The 18,480-nt window shown below is 46.5% G+C and overlaps 1 long non-coding RNA gene across 1 annotated transcript; it reads left to right on the forward strand.

The window, feature by feature from the left end:
- Positions 1-592: 592 nt before the first annotated feature.
- On the forward strand, positions 593-4,453 carry LOC118592021. The gene is made up of 3 exons (XR_004946042.1): positions 593-673; positions 3,475-3,619; positions 4,406-4,453. It is a non-coding gene; the product is annotated as an uncharacterized LOC118592021 (long non-coding RNA).
- Positions 4,454-18,480: the final 14,027 nt, after the last annotated feature.

The following is an 18,480-nucleotide window of genomic DNA, read 5'->3' on the forward strand; positions in this document are numbered from 1 at the left end:
GTGAGATTGGACTTCACCTGTGGCTGTAGCTGCTCCAGAGAGCGTATTGGTGCATAGGAACTGTGAAAGTGGTGGTTGAGGGAGTGGCTAGCCCTTTAGCTGGTGAGTAAACAGGAAATGAGAAAGGAAGGAAGTGTGCCAGGATGCCTTCTTCCTCAACTGGGAACTCTTCTCATGGTGAGGGTGTGGTGGGGAGCAGAGAAATAATAACAGTCAGAAGATGGTTTAGTAGGTAAGGGCGCTCACCACTGAGCCTGGGATCCAGCTAGTGGAAAGATTCCAGCCGTGTGTCCTCTGAGTCCACACATGAGCCTGTGTGTGTGTGTGCGCGCGCGCGCGCACACACACACACACACACACACACTGAATAAATGTAAATAACTTGAATTAGTAACTTTTTTTCTTTTTGTGATACTTTTTTTTTAAGGTGTGGATCTTTGGGCTGGTTGTTTTTGAGACATGGAGTGTAGTCTAGCCTCAAACCTGCTAAGTAGCCCAGGATAGCCTTGAATTCATGCTATTTCTGTTTCAGCCTCCCTTGTGCTGGAATTGCAGGCCTGGGAGCCTGGCTCTTTGGGCCCTTTTTCATCGTGTGATCCATGTGATGCTGACGTTTCTAATCTGCTCTCACTGGAGCTGCTGTTTCTTCATTTGGACCGAGTCTTACGAAAGTGTAGGTCCTGCATATTCTTTAGCTAATTAAGTTGACCTTATGTCGATTCTGTCACATGTTTCAAATATTTATTTTGTTTAAATTTTAGATTCAACTTGCCTGCAAGGTTTTGTTGTTTTGTGCCCCCCCCCCCTCCACGCCATTCTCTGGTGTGGATGTTACCAAAGCTCAGTTCTGTGTCTTCCAGCAGCTGTGAGGTGCTTCCAGCTGATGGGGCTGAAATGTTCCCTCAACCGAAAGCCATGGCATAAACCAGAAATGAACAGAAATGCAAGCAAAAACATAATCCTCATTTTTTTAGTTGCACACGGCACAACATTGAATAATTGGTGGGTAAATTTGACAAATTGGGAATACAGTTCATCAGAGAGCTTGGGAGTCTAAAAATCAGGCAGTGTACAGGAAAATTTATGAGAATATTAGACTGTGCAGCCAGCAGAAAACAGGGCACCCAGAGCTGGGGCTGGATTGATGATCTTCACCTGAATCGGAGCTGTGCTCACTGAGCAAAACCGTCTCTAGTCAAAGTGACTTAGGGGAGGAATGTTGGTGATAAATAGAATGAATGAAAAAAATAATTAACACCTAGAAGACCAAGGGGACAGACTCAGACCTGCAGGGCAGGATCTGTTCTACTGTATCAATGGTCAAAGAACTATGGCCTCAATCATACTACAGCATATAAACGCAGACCCTTGGGAAAAGACTCAGCCTTCATAACGGTAACGAGAGCAAACTTCCCCAAAGTTATGAAATGCCATTACATTGGTGAAGATCTTACACAGACAATCAAGTCTGGTAAGGATTTTGAGAAATCCATATTCCCATACTGACATAAATTATCACAAATATCTCTCTCTGGAAAACAGCGTGGCAAAGTGTGACAAGGCATGAAACACCACATCCTTTGGCCTGGTGACATGTTTGAGACTGTTTCCTGGAGAAATAAATCAACACAAAGATATGGGCTGGAGAGATGGCTCGGTGGTTAGAGCACTGTCTGCCCTTCCAGAGGACATGGGTTCAGTTCCCAGCAACCCCAGCATAGCTCACAACTGATTGTGACTCCAGTGTATCTGATGCCTTCTTCTAACTTTCACAGGCTTCTGCATACACATGTGCGTGTGCACACACACACACATGCACACACACATGCACACACACACATACACACACACACACACGAAATAATTTTTAGAAAAACAGAACAAATTAACCATTAAATAGAAATATTGTTTAATCAAACATGACATTATTAAGAATAATATGCTTCTGTGTTGTAAAAACAAATAGAAAAGTCAGTATAAAATGTCAAGTGAGAAAATAGCTGACTGTAAACACTGGCTATAGAGTTACTTTAAAAAATTAATAAAGTTAAGAAGAAATAATTCAGTTTCATTGCATGGTAGGATAGGAAGTTAATTTGATTTTTCTATTGCTCTGAGGTTTTGTATTTATCACTTACTACAAAATTGGTTAAAAACACATTTTAAGAAATTATTTTTATGTGGATGGGTGTTTTGCCTGCATGTATGTCTATGTGCCATGTGAATGCAGTGCCAAAGAGGCTGGGAAAGTGTCAGATCCTCTGGGACTGGAGTTACAGATGGGAGCTGGGAATTGAACCCTGGTCCTCTGAAAGAGCAGCCAGTGCTCTAACCACTGAACAATCTCTCCCTCAAAGCACAATTTTAAGGCTCTACTATCTGGGGTTGTGGTATCTGCCTGCAGTTCCAGCTCCGAGGTGGCTGAAGCAGGAGATTGCCAGGCATTGGGTCTTCCTACACTGTGTTAATCAGACCAGCCAGGATGGCAGAGAGAGACAGTATCTCAACAAACAAACAAACAAATGAACAAACAAAAACAAAAAACAAAAAGACCCAACAAAACAAAACAAAAAACCCAAATAAATAAACAAGATCATATCATAAAATGCCATCTATTAAGAACAGGAAAAAGAAGACCCCCCCCCATCACATGACTTCTGACAGCCATACAGAGCTTAGCTACCATCTGAGCAGGCACAGTACCTCTCTGTACTTCACAGATGCGCTGCACATGACGGAGAGGGATGGCGTGGTGACCCGAGCCTTGAGCGGTTCGAGGAGACAGGGTTTTGGGAAGATGTCTGTCAGCCATCTCATCCGGTGCTTGGCTCTGGCCTGGTTCTTACCATGGCTTGGCTGGCTGGCTGGTTTAGGTGTGAAGCAGCCAGTGTGAGCTAGAGAGGAATGGCGAAGAGTTGGCCTCTTTCCACTGGTGAGACTTCCATCCAGGCATCAAGCGTCTCCTTCCTTCTGGCCAGACCTTCGTGCCCCACAAGGACAGCATCTCTCATGCTGTTGTCCACTCTCATAGGCGAGGGAACTTCAGACTCCACCGTCTTCCAACATATGGGCTCTGCTACAGACGATCTGATTTCACAGTGGCCCTTCTTCTTTTGTCTCTATAAGCAGAGCATGAAGCTAGTAGGCACCTTCATTTGCCTGCCCCTTGACAGCAAACATCCCTGGGTTTGTGCTTTGACAAAATTCCACGTAAGCCAGGCATTCTTAAGGTCCAGGAGGGGGTTAGGGGGCCTGGGCCACACCATCTGTTTTAGTTATCCCCGTGTCTGAGACCTGGAGTGGAGAGTGCCTCATTTTCACTCTCAAGATGCACAGAAATGCTTCCTGAGGGAGGAGGGACCGGTGGGGCTCTCCTGAGTGGCCGCCCGAGAGCTCGTAGGCTGCTGTTCTGGGATCATTTCTTCCCTTCTCTTCCCACGTCATTGTTCTGCCCTTTTTCTTTGCAAATGAAAGGTTCTGGCGACAATGAGATGCCTGTCACTGACCGTGGGCTGTACTTCAGACATGTGTGTGCTGACCTGCTCAACTGCCCGGAGGTGGATGGGAAGTTGTTAGCCCTAGTTCACAGCTGAGGAAAAAGGCACAAGTTCACAAGACGGTAAGATCAGGTTCAAACCCCAGCGGTCAGTCCCAAGTGCAGGCTCCTGGCCCTGTGCTGGGGGCCTCCTCAGCGGGCCAGGCCTGGCTTGCCCGTGCTCTGGGGAAGGGGTGATGTGGAAGGCAGAGCAGGAATGAAGCCTGAGGTGTGCATGCATGCTCAGTGTGGGTACTTGCTGTGTGTGCCCGTGTGGGCCTCTTCTGCCGTCCAACCTGTGCAGGTACCGAGTTGGTCACTGGAACCTCGTTGGACTTGGTGTTTGTCTTTGTAATCAGCTTCATTCAGGCCACCACGTGAGAGCCACCGCTCCGCCTGCCCCTTCTCCCACACAGGTGGTGGCAGAAAGGACCTCTTTAAAATTTCCCATCTGGCTCAGAGCCGTCCTTAGAGAACCACTACGGTAGAGGGTCCAGAGGACATCCTCTCCTCTGGTCCAAGATTCGTTTCCTTCCCCGAATGCTCTACTGGACTACATTCAGTTTCTATCTTATTTAGTGTGAGGGACTTGGGGATGGTGTTCAGCTCACACGGCCATCAACGACTAGTGACTAGTGACCTTCAACACAACCTCAAAGAGATGTTGGTGGTTTGAAAGAAAATGGCCCCCAATGGGAGTGGTGTTATTAGGAGGTGTGGCTTTGTTGGAGTGGGTGTGGCCTTTTTGGAGGAAGTGTGTCGTTATGGGGGCGGGCTTTTTGGTCTCATATATGTTCAAGCCGCACTCACTGCCTCAGACCACTTCCTGTTGCCTATAAAATCAAGATGTACCTCCTTCTCTGCTCTCAGCTCCTTCTCCAGCACCACGTCTACCTGCATGCCTTGGTGTCCCACCATCTGAAGCCGTGAGCTGCCACCCCATTAAGTGTTTTTCTTTAGAAGAGTTGCTGTGGTCTTGGTGTTTCTTCACAGCAATTGAAACCCTAAAACAGAAGTTGGTATCGGAGACTGGGGTATTGCTGTGATAGGCCAGACCATGTTTTTATTTGAAGGAATATGGACCTTAGGACTCTGGATTTGAAAAGCATTTGAATGCTTTAAGTGCTGCTTAGTGTGTCATACTAGTAGGAGCCTGGAAGACAGTGGTGCTGAGGGTGATTTGGACTGTAGGGGGCTGGCTTAAGAGGTTTCAGAGGAGAAGAATATTAATATGTGGCCTAAAGATCATTCTTGTGATATTTTGGTGAAGAATGTGGCTGGGTTTTTGTCCTTGTCTGAAGAGTCTGTCTGAGGCTAAAGAGAAGAGATTGGATTAATTCTATTGGCAGAGGAAATCTCAAAACAGCCTGGTTTTGTGTCATGTGATTACTAGTGATAACTCTAATAACGATTTATAATGAAAAAGAGCAAGCTGAGCAGGGTAAATTACAAAATGTAAAGTTTGAGGGGAAAAGGAACACCAGGAAGTGGAATGGAGCTACATTCCATGTTCAAGGAGATAAACAGATAAAGAAATGGAATACAGGGAGTGATGACCTCAGGGCAAGATCCACACAGCTAAGTTTCCAGTTTGTGGAAAGGAATTAAAGAGAAGCTTACAGCCAGGTGCAGCCCTTTAATTCCAGCACTCCAGAGGCAGAAGCTGGCAGATCTCTGAGTTTCAAGCCAGCTTTGTCTACAGAGCAAGTTCCAGAACAGCCAAGCTTAGGGTGAAGAAACTCATTGAAAACAGGAAGTTGGTGAAGACATAATTGAAGGAGGGGGCCATGTTCCAGCCCCAGTAAACAGCAGAACTTGGCAGCTTTGGCCACGTGGTTCTGGAGTTAAGGAATTTGCCTCTGCAACTAAGGAAAGCCACTGAGGCCAGGCATGTGCCAGAGGTGTCCCTGAATGGAGGCCTAGGGAGGACATTGCATGAAGACCTGAAGCTGAAGATCCCAAGATGTTGAGGATACCAGAGCCGTGTGATACCTACTAAGGAGAGCTGCTAACAGAGAGTGGAGCCAGTCCAAGAGAAAGAAGTGTGTTGCAGTTATCAGAGCTAAAAGGAGTTGGAGATCTGAAGAGCATTTGGACATCAGACATGGAGATGCAGAGTTTGGAGTCTGCCCAGCTGGTTTCTGGTCTTGCTTTGGTCCAGTATTTCTTCACTATACTCCCTTCCTACATTTGGTAACAGTAATGTATATCCTGGGCCATTATATGTTAGAAGTATGTGATCATTTTTATTTTGGTTTCACAGGTGATTACAGTTAAGAGATGACATGAATCTCAGAAGATAATTTGAACTCTAGACTTTTAAATATGTTTGGGACTGTTATAGACTATGGGGACTTTTGAAATTAGACTGAATGCATCTTTCCATTATGATATGGCTTCAAGCTTTTGGGGGTCAGGGAGTGGAATGTAGTGGTTTGAAAGAATTTGGCTCCCCCAAAGGGAGTTGCACTATTAGGAGGTGTGGCCTTGTGGGAGGAGATGTGGTCTTGTTTGAGGAAGTGTGTCACTGTGGAGGCGGGCTTTGAGGTCTCATATACGCTCAAGCTGTGCCCAGTGTCTCAGACCACTTCCTGTCGCCTGCACAAGACATTGGACTCTCGGCTCCTTCTCCAGCACCACATCTGCCTGCATGCTGCCAGGCTCCTCGCCATGATGATAATGGACTAAACCGCTGAACTGTAAGCAAGTCACCCCAATTAAATATTTTCCTTTATGAGTGTTGCTGTGGTCATGGTGTCTCTTCCCAGCAATTGAAACCCTAACTAAGACACACATTTTCGCTAGTAGGAGACTCAGGCAGCTGAGAAAATACGGAGGAGACAGGCAAACACACCTGAATAAGCAAGATCTTATTCACACACCCGAAGAGCAGATCTAGAAAAATGCCAGGTGATCTAAACAAACAAAACCAAAGTTTCTCTTTGCACTCAGGGTCATGGTCCTCTTGCCTCAGCCTCCCGAGTGCTGGGTTCACACAGGCATGCGGCACCACACCCGGCTAACGGCAGATGAATCCGGAAGTAACAGGAGAGAGGAAAAATAGAACCCAGCTTCCTGGAAATGTCTTTTGAGCAAAGAGACAGAACTGTGACTGTGGGAGCTGTGGGGTTCATCCCTGTGTCAAGAGTCAACAAAGAAACAGGAGGGGAAGAGAGGCACACTCTGGAGAAGTGTCCCGCTTGCCTCTTGTAAAGCCCAGGGTGACACTGTGTGACGTGTGGGCCTTGCGGTCGCTTTTTCCCTCCTGGGAGGAAACGGGGAATAGCTTGGCTCCTCGGACCCTCTATTTGTGTGGCTGCCGATCTTGGAGGTCTGAGTTTTTCCTCACTCATGCTGTCTTCATGTGTGAAGTGACAGGATCCCAGACCATGGCTCTGCACCCTAGACTTCATCCTCAAGAACACTGCCCAGGACTGGGAGGCCCTGGGTTACAGCTAAGCTTTGACCATAGCAGCTTCCCTTCTCCTAGGCAGCGAGTTGGGATGAGATTCCAGATCCAGGGCCCTTTTCACCCGGACAGGCAGACTCAGTCCACTGAGTCCACTGTGGCGGTGGCTAGTCCACGGGTCAGCCAATGCTCTGGCCTGCAGGAGCAGGGGCAGACAAGCTGCCGAGAAGGTCACCTCTGTCCCGGGGTTGCTCGCACACCCCAGGTGCTCCTGCAAGCTGCCCTGGCCAGGCTGTGTCTATGCCAGGCCTTGTCCCAGCGGCTATGCTTTGGCCCTTGGGTTCCAGACAAAAGCAAACTAATTGCCACTTGCCACTGCAACCAGATGGTCACCAGGACCATCACGGGGGTGGGGGGGGGTGGGGGTTGAAAATTAAAACGAAGAGAGCGGAAGGCAGCGTGAAAACAGCAGGAGCGTGGTGCTGGTTGGTGGGTCTGGGAGCTTCTGTGCACCCCAAGCAGGGAGGTTAGGCGTCCTCCACACTGTCTGCTTTTGGTGGGAGCCTTCCACAAAGCAGTGGCCTCCCAGGAGCAAGCGCTGCTGTGTTCAGAGAAGTCAGATCCCGTTTTCTGTGGGCGCATAGCGGTGTCTAGCCGAGGTCTGGTAAGTTTACCCTTGAAGACTGAGTAGGAGAAGCACAAACAGGTTTGTGAACCCGTGCTTCATACACAGGAGCACTCAGAGGAGCTCAAAGGGATCGCCACACCAGGCCCTCAAAGACTGACTCTTAATTAATTCTTCAGTAATTTCATGTATGAATACTATGTATTTAGATTATATCCACCACCTGCTCCCTCCAGTTCTTCAGACTTCCCCCACATTTCTACATCTCTGTCCCAGCTCCATCTCTTCCTCTTCTTCCTCCTATCATCCACTGGGGCCAATCAGTGCTATGCATATGCACATGGGTGTAAGGTCCACCCACTGGCGCATGGACAACTTACCATGGACCATACCACTGAAGAAATCTGACTTGCCCTCCCAAGGTAGCCATAAACTTCCAGGACCCCCTCATTTATGGGTGGAATCTCATGAACCCCTTCCTTCTCCATCCAGAGTGTTGACCTGCTTTATCTTGTATAGGTATTATGCTGGCAGCAACTTACATGGAAAGTTAATGGAAGATACAGGCCAGTTAGGAAGATAAGATGTAGTGGGTAGCCATTCCAGCCTTGGCCTGGAAGTTCCAACCCCCATTGGGGCTTCAGTAATGGTCACGCCCACAAGGCAGGGCTGAGAGAGGACCCTGAAGACCCGAGATCTGGATGTGCCAGCTCTCTTGGTTCCTGGACCCTGGACGCTGGAGGTAGATCAAGCAGAGTTCTCCAGAGAACACCGCCGGACTGTGCCACACTTTTGCCAGACCCTGCAACCTACCCCTTCATTTGTAAGTTACCCCACAAAACAAACCTCCCTTTTAACTACATGGAGTGGCCTTAATAATTTCACCAATAATAAATTATGCAAGTTTTTCTGGCAACTTCTTTATGTCATTGAGCATGTGAGATTGTCTCTCGTGATTAGCTCTGCAGAGAAGGCAGGATCGAGAGAGACATTTCCTTGAGTTTCATCTGCTTTTAGGCAAGGAGGAGGAACAGAGAACTTCCTCATCGGCTTCTTCCATTTGCCTTCAGCAGAGCATTACCCTGATGTGAAGGCAGCATATGGTTGAGTGACACATTCTGTTACCTCTCATGTTCAAGAAGGTGGCAACGTGTTTAAAATCACTTTTCTTAAACACGTCCTTCTCACCTCCTGTCAATTAAAAAAAAAAAAAAAAAAATGTTTGCTAACCCATTGGCAAGATGCCAAACAATTCTATGTACCTACACGTATGAGATGTGTATCTGGGTGCTGGATATTCTTGGGATAGGGTTAAACCCAAAGCTGGTAGTGGTTGATTGATTGATTCCTTACTGGATTATAGTCTTGACGATCAGATGGTTGTAAGCACATGGGAAGGGAGCTGACAGATGCTAATCGGTGCTCAGCACCCACTGTCAACCTGGTTTCTGGGCTCCCCGGTACCCTGGGGCTCTCCTCACTGTTATAGACGCAGCCCCTTTATCTTCTCCATGGAAACCCCAGCCCCAAAGAAATCCCTCTGCTTTCACTACTTTGGGTTACCTTGTAGTAGAATATTATTTTCAGGTGTGTTACTTTTGTTTCTGTTGCATTTGTTAAACTCTGTGAAGCCCTGTAAAACTCTGTGCCTGTCTAAAACACCTGATGGGCTAATAATAAAGAACTGAACAGCCAATAGCAAGGCAGGAGAAAGGATGGATGGGGCTGGCAGGCAGAGAGAATATAGAGATGGAGAAATCTGGGAGAAGAGATCTAAGATCTAGGAGCTAGGGAAGGAAGAGGACTCCAGGGGCCAGCCACCCAGCTACACAGCAAGCCACAGAGTAAGAGTAAGATTTACTGAAGAGAATGGGAAAAGCCAGAGGCAAAAAGCAGACAGGATAAGTTAAGGAAAGCTGGCTAGAAACTAAGCCAAGATAAGGCCAGACATTCATAATTAAGCATAAGCCTCCATATGTAATTTATTTGGGAGCTGGGGGGCAGCCCCCCCCCCCAAAAAAAAAAACCCTCCAACAGTCATACATCATGATGGCTGGGAGCCTTTAAGCTTTTGGAAGCACAAAGGATGGTGAGGTTTGGATGAAAAGATTCATGGCTGCCTTCTGGCCTTTCTCCAGTCATCCTCAGGCTCTCCTGTGCCAGCAAAAATTCTATCCCCTCTGAAAAGCACAGGTCAGAAGTCACGTCCCCAGCAACTGTCCCAGCTCCTTCAGACAGATAAAGACTGAAGGCCTCTATAAAGGTCTCCATCCCCTTACTCTTTGGTGTTTTAGTTCTGATGGCCAGAGGCTCTGGCTACCAGAGACAAAACTCTCCACATTCAGACCCTCCCCCACTCAATCCGACAACTAGGTCTCCTCCTGGCAGATTCTCAAACAGTGTTGTGCTGGGGAATAACTGGTTCTATTTGGATATAAGTCTTAGCTTGACAATCGACGTGGGACGCCCCTTCCCAGACTGAAGAAGGTGCAGGATCTGTGTCTTCACTCTGGGATTTGAACTTCTCCTCTCCCACTGGTTGGGGAAGTGTCTTAGTTATGGATGTGTGCAGTAGATGGGAAGACTAAGCGGCGGCTCTCAGTCTTGGTTGTTCCTATTAACTACCCAAAGAACTTTGAAAGCACTGGTGTCCCAGGTGGAGATGGCTCAGCCTGTAAAGTACTTGCCTCACTAGCATGAGGACCTGTGCAGTCCCTAAGATTCACATAAAAATGCTAGGCGTTGGGGTTGGGGATTTAGCTCAGTGGTAGAGTGCTTGCCTAGCAACCACAAGGTGCTGGGTTCGGTCTTCAGCTCTGGAAAAAAACAAAAAAAGAAAAGAAAAGAAAAGAAAATGCTAGGTGTGGTGATGGTTGTTTATTATCCCAACACTGGGGAGGAGTCAAGCAGGAGGATCCTTGGGGCTGCCTCATTGGCAGGTTAATCTAGTCTAGGTGGTGAGTTCCAGGCCAATGAGATGGTGCTCCTGGGGAGGACGCCTGACATTGTCTGGCCTATGCCACCTTCCTCCCCCCCCCCCCCCCCCCCCGCTCCCCGACACACACCAGTGTTTCTTACATACATGGGTGCACTCGCACATATGGGCACGTGTGTGTACACACACACAGAAACACACATGAAAATTCATACACAATAAAAATTACTTCTGCCTGTTAAATCTTGTTAGGTCAGAGATCCTGATTTAACTGGTCTGCAGGGAGCCTGGGCTGAAGATGTCAGAGGGATTCTAATGTGCTGTTTAGGTTGAGAACAGCTGGTTGGACAGATGTCCAGCTACTCTGAGAGGAGATCCTTCACTGGTAACCCAGGGGATGTGCAAAATCATCAGGGAAGACCTGTGATAACTAAAATACACTCACTGACCGAAAACAAAGGTCAAGTAGGCAAGCATAAGACCTGTACACACACAAGCCTGCTGTCATGCTCTCATATAGAGTAGGGTAAGAGGAAGAAGAGGAGACGATGGTCTTGATCATTGCTGCTGACCAGAAAGGGAGGCTTAGAAAAAGCTAAGCTTATCTAGGACCAGGGACGCTCCAGTTGGTCAGGGATTTAGCTCTAAAGGAGAACAGATGTGATTGGCTGTCAGTGGAGGCATCTATGGGGACATAGGGAAGAGCACTGCTTCTCAAAAGCATGCATCCCTAAAGCATGGGGCAGTGGCTGTCTGTGTTTGCAGAGATTGGGAATGACTGCGTGTCTCCACCTCAGGGAGACTTATCTGCAAGGAGGGCCTGCACACTCAAACAGGGCACAATGAGCATCTCTGAAATGCTGTGGATTTGACTCAGTGCCCAATAGGCCAGGGCACATGACTCTAAGGGCATTATTCTTACTCTGTTCTCAGAAGACAGCATTTGTCAGACTATTAGAGACAGTGCAGATGGGATCCTCCTCAGTTTGCAACACTGTGCCTTCCCAGAGCATATCACTGCTGCCTAAGAAACCCCATGTTCTACAGTCAAATGTGAGGTCTCATTTAAGCCTGAAAATGAGGATATATAGATTCAGAGTCTGATAGGCCTGTTTGGGGGGAATGTTCTCACCTGGACATGAATCTGAGGATGTCTAGATATAAGATGGAGTAGCTTTTTCTTTTTTCTTTTTCTTTTTCTTTTTTTTTAAATAACACACCTCTTTGATATCTTGGGTTTATTATGAAGCCTTGCTCTGTCAGAGGTGGGAGAGATTGAAGATCATTGGCAGGTACCCCTCAGAACTTCATAAACCCAGAGGAAAAGACAAAGGCATCCTTTCTTCTTGACCCATCAAGGATATTTGGTGGCAGCCCTGGGGGAATCAATGGCATGGAGAGAGCTGTGGATGTTACAGGAGTGTGCCAAAGCCTGAAGAGTTCATTCCAGCCAGCATATCTCCCTAGAGACTGTGAATGTTCAGGAAGTGTAAAACACTTCAGGTCTGAGGTCATAAACAACACTTGAAAAATAATAATACAAGGTGCTGAAGAGATGGTTCAGCAGTTAAGGGCACTTGGTGCTCTTCCATAGGGCCAGGGTTTGATTCCCAGCACCCACATGTTAGCTCACAATCCACTGTGGCTCCAGGTTCAGGGGATCTGATGCTGTCTTCTGATTTCCTTGAATACCAGGCACACACATGTAGGGAAGACACTCATATACATATAACAAACATAAATCTAAAACATAAATTAGGATTTTAAAAATAACATACAGCAGAAAACAGCAGTACATTATGTATCATGAGGATCATCATTCTTTGATGACATCAGTAATATATTTTTTTTCTTTTTCTTTCTTTCTTTCTTTTTTTTTTTGAGCTGAGTATTGAACCCAGGGCAAGCACTCTACCACTGAGCTAAATCCCCAACCAACATCAGTAATATTTGATGTCAGTAATATTTGTCTGTGTTCTAAGCTACAGTGTGTTATTTCTTAATGCAAGCTCTGCTTAAGAAAAGCAAATATCCATGTCCTTACCAAGCACAACAAACATAACCAGCCTTTCAAGTCTTGGATTGGCTTTTAGAAAAAGTCCTTAGGAACATTGCTGTGAAAACCAGAGGTTCTTTTTTCATACTAAAAGAAGCCAGGAACAGAATGTAGCTTTCTGTGAGCTTGTTTGTGAAGTTCTGGAAGGATACAGTCCCTACTTACGTGGTTCAGAGGCTTGAAGGGCTCAAAAGCCAGGCAGGGGACACCTGGCCAACAGCTAGTCCTTGCTGACTCGTGGTGACTTGAGTTGCTGCTGGCTTGAGGTTTTGGGAGAAATCAAGTGGCTTCTTCAAAGCTTTGTTTTCATAAGGATCTGATTCCTGAATCCCAAGATGAGGTTAAGCTACCACAGTAACAGAGAGGAAAAGAAAGAGAAAAAAAGGGTATCCCACCACTGAACCATGTTGCAAGTCAGACGGAAGTGTGTCATGCTCACAGTGAAATAAAAATAAACCCAAGTGTGCCTGCACCTTAGGCTGCTCTTGTTGGTAGTGCTGCTGACCCACAGTTGCCCTGGAGTTGGAATGCAATTTGTTAAATGTAGACAGATTTTTCTTTGGGACAGCCAGTTTACTAAAAAACAACAGGGGAACTTACCATTATGAAAGCTTGGCCTATAGCTTAGGCTTGTTCCACTAGTTCTTATAACTTAAATTAACCCATTTATATTCATCTACATTTTACCTTGTGACTTCTTGCTTCACTTCCATCTTGCACCTCCTGTTTCCTCTCTGTGCCCTCTGGTATCTCTCCCACACCTAGATTCATTTCCTCTTTCTCTCTCTTCCTGGAAGTTCTGCCTAACTTCCTTCTGCCTAGCTATTGGCCATTCAGCTCTTTATTAAACCAATCACAAGGTGCCTTTGGCAGAGATACATCTTCACAACGTACAAAAAGATTATTCTACAACCGTTAAGTTTTATGCTAAACATCCAAAGCATATCATCATCTCTACTTCATGTGGATGAGAAGAGTTATCTCTAATTTCCAGGGGAGCCATTGTTTAAATCCACAAGCTGTGCCAAGCTCTTGACATTGGTACTGAAGCAGAAGGGATTTTTATTGTGGATTATTTTTTCATGTTGGGCATCAGACTCAGGGCCTGTGTTTGCCTGGTGAGCACTGTACTACTGAGCTACATGCCCAGGCCCTGGGGATGTCCTGACTTATCTTTTCCTTTGCATTTGAGCCCCAGAAACATCTCCTGAATTCCTCCAGAGTATCATCCAAGTGGAGCTAATTATGCAACGTGAGATAGCAGTGAAACCATCGGATCTTCTTTCAGTGAAGAGGATGGGTATCTATTCTTAGTTTTTAAATCCCCTCACTTCCTTTGTTTGAGTGGAAGTCTCAAAGAGCCCAGGTAGGCCACACATACACTGGTAGCCCATTCAGGCCTCACAGTCACTGGTAGCCCAGGTAGGCCTCACATTCACTGGTAGCCCAGGTAGGCCTCACATTCACTGGTAGCCCAGGCTGGCCTCACACTCATTGGTAGCCCAGGCTGGCCTTGCATTCCTGACCCTCCTACCTCTGTTCCCAACTGTTGGGACTACAGCCATACTCCACCACAACAAGCCGAGAAAATTCTTAGTTCTGATAAACGAGACGAATACAGCGAGGCAGCTATTGCTCGGTCAGCACCGCCAATAACAATTTCCCAGGGTGAAAACACTCCATCTGGGTTTATTCTCATCTCATCATGAACTGCTCAAGTTCTTTCCTTCTGACGCTCTGACGCGCCAAACAGAAACGGCAGCAGTGGGTGGCACAGATCAGAGAGGTGTGCTGTGTGCAGTTTGTTCTGTGAGCAGAACTCCAGTTCTGCGGCCTGAGTGTCACCGGGGAAGGGGATGTCTGTGGTCTCGCTGGAGCTGCAGCTCTGCCACCAGAGCAGCCAAAAGTGATTATCGGGTGTCTGCTGTGCTTACCACCTCCGGTGCTTGGCGCCCTTCATTTCTAATGCTACAAAAAACTCTTCCGGACTTGCCTCGTGCCCCCATTTTAGAGACACAAGACCAGAAAATAGTGAGACTTTCCCACATGTATTTTTGGTTTTTTTTTTTTTTTTTTTTTTTTAATCTGATTTTTGTGTTTCCTACTTATTTTAGGGCCTGTGTATTCATGGGCGGGGAAAGGAAGGGTGCATGCACTTAATTTTTATTTATTTACTACCAGAGCAAAGCTTAATCCATACTTTACCATGTAGGTCAGATTTGTTCTGGTTGCTAAGTACATTAACACTAGTGCAGAAATGATGCAGAAAGAGAGAGAGAGAGAGAGAACTCTCTCTGTAGATCAGGCTGGCCTCAAACTTGGAGATCTCCTGCCTCTGCCTCTCAAGTGCTAGAACTAAAGGCCTTCACTCTTCCTTCTTTTTTAACATTAAAAACACAAAACAAAACACTAGCGATCGAATGAACCTAGGTCCTGTCAGAAGCCAGGCGAGTGCTCTGTCCCTGACATGAGCTGACCTCCAACTGCCTTTGTTTGGTTTTTACCCATTATTTTGAGAAAAGTTCTCACTAAGTTGTCCAGGCACCTCCCATAAATCGACCAGCTTGGGTGTCCACTTTCAACTTTTTTTTTTTGTTACTTTTTAAAAATTTCTGAGATTATAATTACATTTCTTTCTTCCTTTTCCTTCCTCTAAACCCATATACCTCTCCCTGCTCTCCTTCAAATTCGTGGCCTCTTTTTTTCATTAATTATTATTGCATGCATATATGTATACACATGTATATTCCTAAATACAATCTGTTGAGTTCATATAATGTTACTTGTGTGTATGTTTTCAGGGCTGACTCTTTGACACTGGACAACCAATGAAAGTACTCTTCCTTGGGAAGGGCCACCTCTCCTGCTCCCAGATTAACTCGGTTGCCTGTAGTTCTTAGTGTAGAGTTGAGGCCTCCTGGACTTTTCCCTGTCCACTTTGGTGTGTTCATTGGCATTGTACTTGTTCATCTCATATCTAGGAAGTCATGCTGGTGAGAAGCTATGGGTGTAACTTCTGACATTTCTGGAGATATAATCTCACAGCAAACTACCTGAGCCTCTGGCTCTTCCAATCTCTCTGCCCTTCTTTTGCAGTGATCCGGAGCCTTAGGCAAAGGAGCGTTTGGTAGATATGACTGGATTCCATCACTGTGCATTTTGATTGGTGTGTTTTTTTTTTTTTTATTTCATCATCCTTCAGATGTATCAACATTTTCGTGTGCATGTATGTATATGAAGGTACATGCATGTATGTAGGTGTGCATGCATACATATGTGCATGGATGTGCAAGCTACATAACAACCTTGGCTGTAGTTTCTTAGACACTGCCTATCTTTTTTTTTTTTTTGAGACTATCTCACGGGGCAATGAGGGCCATCAGAGAGCGGGAGACCGTGGTCAGAACCCATGTGCAGACACACCTGCCTCTGCCTCCCTACACACCACCACGCACCTCACCAACTAACTTTTCTCCTTAGCCCATGACCACTCTTTTTAATATTGTAGCTTTCTATTTATAGGCAGCAGCATTAATGAGCATGCTTATAACCATGGCAGCGTGTAATAGATGCACATCCCTAACGCAAAACTTTCCTCAGTGAAACCTACTCAGTGGGACGGAAGCTCAGTGTGGGAACAGCGGAACGAACTTTGCAGTCAGTCGGAATTCTAGTTTCTGAGTCTAATTTTGAAGGCCGTGTAAGATGGAGAAGGATGAATGGAACTGGGAGTTCTGAGTCAGAATGCATTTGCATTTGCTCTTTCCAAATTCATCAGGGAGCCTGAGCAGGACAAAGGCCAGGCTACAGAAGGAGATTGGGATGTGGAGTTGCCGCTGCCTCCTGGCCACTCAGCCCTGCCTTGCAGCGAATGCCTAGCAATAAGAATAAAGGTGCTGGTGTAACGCGTGGTGCTTTGTACACCTACCATCGTGTGTACGTTTTAAAGTCACACATCACACTGGGACCTGAACCTCCATTTTGTTTGCTTCGCAGGTAAGAGAACTGTGTCTATGAAAGAGTGAGTTGGTACCCGCCACACCGCTAGGAAATGTAGAGGGGCCTTCAATTCCAAGCTACCCGTGAGCACCCCATTTCCTTGTTGAGAGCTGTAAAGCAGCCAGCATTCTGTACACGCTGGGAGCAGATTCCCCTAACAAGTGAGCCTCACCCTTTCTTCCAAAGACAAGCTTTGTGTTCGTTGTAGAGGCTTTTGAGGATGACACCCTCACAGGAAGGGAAGGCACATGGTGGACAGTGTTTACACTAGTGTAAACTAGCCTGTGCTGCCAAGCACGAGCACGAACCTCCCAGGGCAAGGCTCTGGGGTCATTGAACTTTAAACAGGTCGGAAGGGGGAAAGTGACAAAAATAACTGACTTTTCCCTTCTGTCAGGTGTTAAGGACCTGTCCTGAAGACAGCTCTTCTCCTGCAGGTTGAGAATCCCTTATCAGGAACGCTTAGGATCAGAAGTGCTTTGGAGTTTGAATTTAGATTTGGAAATACTTACATATGCATAAGGAAGCACCCTGGGGATGCAGCCCAACTCTAAACTCAAATTCATCGTGATTACCATAGACCTTGCATATACATCCGCATAACACACAGGCAAATATTGTTAGCCTCACCTCTCACACCTCAGAAACAGCAGGTGGAGGGATTCATTTTAGCTCACACTTTGAGATTTCAACCCATGGCTACTTGAGGTAAGACCTGATGTCATGGCAAGGAGCATGTGCCAGGACAAAGATGCTTGCTGAATGAAAGCCGGGATACAGAGCAATGGAAGGAGAGGAGGTGATAAAATACATCTTCGCAGGAACTCACTCTGGTTGATTCCTCCAACCAGATCCCGCCCCGAACGCCGTCCAGTGCTGAATCAGTTGAGCTCTCATGACCCAAACATCACTAAACAACTGGATCCACAAGTCGTGAACCTGCTGAGACACACTTCCACACCATAGCAGTCTTGTGCACCTCTCTGTGCTCTACTGCCGTGTTTTGACTGCACCCTCACTGTGGTCCAGTGGGAATTCTCTACTTGTGACATCACGATACTCAAGATGTTTCAGAGTGGAAAGGATTTCGTTTTTCAGAGCCTTGGGTTTGGGATGCTTACTCTCTGCTTCACGTAAACACTTCTGTTAGTTGACGGACATTTTCAAGGGTGGGTGAGCAGCTGAACAGTGTCAGCCCTTGGCAGTTCTTAAAAGCGATGATCTTAACCCCTTCTTTCCCCGTTATTTAGTTTGGTCCACCTGTCACAGGCTGTCAGTTAGGGCTGACATCATCTTGTGACAACTACAGGTTTAACTCAGTCTTTTAAAATAGTGTCTGTATGCGTGTGCGTGTGCGCGCTTCAGTGTACACTTGTGATCAAGGCACACATGGAGTTCAGAGGACAGTCTATGGGGATAAATCCTCTTCTTCAACACCTGGGTCCTGGGGAACAAACTCAATTAGTCATGGTCACAAATGTCTTTGCCCCCCTCTGTCTGCTGAACCATTCACTCTTAAGACAAATTCTAACAAACTTCTTCCCATCAAGGGATCTTTTTTTTTTTTTTGGTTTTTCGAGACAGGGTTTCTCTGTGTAACTTTGCGCCTTTCCTGGAACTCACTCTGTAGCCCAGGCTGGCCTCAAACTCACAGAGATCCGCCTGGCTCTGCCTCCTGAGTGCTGGGATTAAAGGCGTGCATGTAATGTTTTGCTCAGGTTTATCTCTGATTTCCTCTCCTTCAATTCCTCCCCATTCCCCATCACCCCCCCCCCAACTTCATGTGTGTTATTTTTAACAACCACTGAGGCCACCTAGTGCTACCTGCATGTTTGTGGGCACAGGGCCAGCCACTTGTGCTGCCTGCATGTGTATAGGTATGGGGTCATCTACTGAAGCATGGGTAGCCTCTCGGGGGCCA

Source organism: Onychomys torridus, chromosome 10 (genome assembly GCF_903995425.1).
Source record: "Onychomys torridus chromosome 10, mOncTor1.1, whole genome shotgun sequence".
NCBI lineage: Eukaryota > Metazoa > Chordata > Mammalia > Rodentia > Cricetidae > Onychomys > Onychomys torridus.